Source organism: Monodelphis domestica, chromosome 4 (assembly GCF_027887165.1).
Source record: "Monodelphis domestica isolate mMonDom1 chromosome 4, mMonDom1.pri, whole genome shotgun sequence".
In the NCBI taxonomy this organism is placed as follows: Eukaryota; Metazoa; Chordata; class Mammalia; order Didelphimorphia; family Didelphidae; genus Monodelphis; species Monodelphis domestica.
This window is the reverse complement of record NC_077230.1, coordinates 197,161,307-197,162,944: the sequence shown is the minus strand read 5'-3', so window position 1 is coordinate 197,162,944 and position 1,638 is coordinate 197,161,307. Positions and strand designations below refer to the sequence as shown.

Sequence of the window (1,638 nt, the reverse complement as noted above, 5' to 3'; positions counted from 1 at the left end):
GGAACCTACTTTCACTATAACAACTGATTCTCCTAAACTGAAGTGCTTATAGTGCCAAGATCCATCTCCAAAGCTACCAATGACATACATATACTCTCAGAATTGGGTCCTTAGAGACCATGGAGACTATCTACGTTGATTGAGAATTCCTTTTTACAGAATCTCCATCAAGTGGCTTTCTAGCTTTTGCTTGACACCTCAAATGAGGAAGAATTTGCTGTCACCTAAGGTTCATCCATTCTACCTTTAGATAACTTTAATTGCTTGGAAGTGCTTTTTTTTTGTTATAGTTAGCTTAGTCATATCTCTACAACTTCTACCTATATTTCTTAGTTCTTCCCTCTGGCGCTAAGTAGAATAAGACTGACCTTAAGAAAAAAGATGTTTTTATTATCATCATTTTGTTACCTATGGAATTCTCTCTCTTTTTTTGTCTTTTTAGTCTAATGATCTAATTATTTGTACTTTGACCTAAGAAGATTACTAACAGAAGGCAGAAAATGGAGCCATCAAAACAAAACTAAACAAAAATTGTATTTCCTGAGGAATAATTTTTCTAATAGCAAAAAGTTGTAAACAAATGTTCTTATATTTATGTATTCAGTCCTAACTTCTTTCTTGATCACTGGTCTCACCCATCTCTAATAGCTTATTATTTTAGGGCAGATCATCTTATAATTGAACAATTTATTTATTTATTCACTTTTATAGACAGTTTTATTAGGGGAAAAGCTGGGAGTGATGCCTTCGGCTGTATCTTTCTAGGCTGAGGAAAAATATAGGATAGCAGTGGGATACAGCTTCAGTTTATCACCTGTCCCCCATTAGCAGGTGAATCATCTGATCTATAAAAATCCCAGTGTATGTGGTCATGGCCCCTTTGACCTTGTCATAGGCATGCCTGATGTTCTGATCCATTGCCAGTATCCTTACTTTCTCATAGATTTAATGGGTTTTAGTTTTCACAGACTCCCAATAGTCATAGAGATGGCTCTGGAACTTACTCAGTAGAATAGGGCTTTCTTCTCATTGAAGCTGGGGCCTGGCAACCTGGGTTGAGCTGAATAGCAGCATCAGCAACAGTCAGAAGGTAAGGGTAGGGAGGGTCTTGGTACCCATGATGTCATCAACAAGTGACCAAATCAGTGGAATGAATGGGTTTTGAGGAAGAGTGGGACCTCCATCCAGTTGCTTTTCACCCAGAATCATTGCATTCCTGAAGAATTGTTTTCTCCCATCTCTCTCCTAAGACCTTCCGATTCCTTGTTTCTATGACTGAACAATTAAAATAGCATTCTGGTTGGTCTCCCTGATTCAAAGTTCTCTCCATTCCAGTCCAGCCTTTAGGTGCCAAGATTTTCTTCTAAATTATAGGTTCAACCATACTACTGTCCTATTCAATAAACTCCAGTGGTTCTGTATCTTTTATTTTATTAATTTTATTTTTTTTATACCCTTACCTTCTGTCTTGGAATCAATACTGTATTCGTTCCAAGGCAGAAAAGTGGTAAGGGCTAGGCAATCGGGGTCAAGTGACTTGCCCAGGGTCACACAGCGGGGAAGTGTCTGAGGCCAGATTTGAACTTAGGACCTCCCATTTCTAGGCCTGACTCTCAATCCACTGAGATACCCAGCTGC

At 38.6% G+C, this 1,638-nt stretch overlaps 1 pseudogene; it reads right to left on the bottom strand.

Annotated features, from left to right (window-relative positions):
* Nucleotides 1–810: 810 nt before the first annotated feature.
* LOC130458964 (apolipoprotein C-II-like) lies at nucleotides 811–1,187 on the bottom strand (annotated as a pseudogene).
* Between the last annotated feature and the right edge of the window lie 451 nt (nucleotides 1,188–1,638).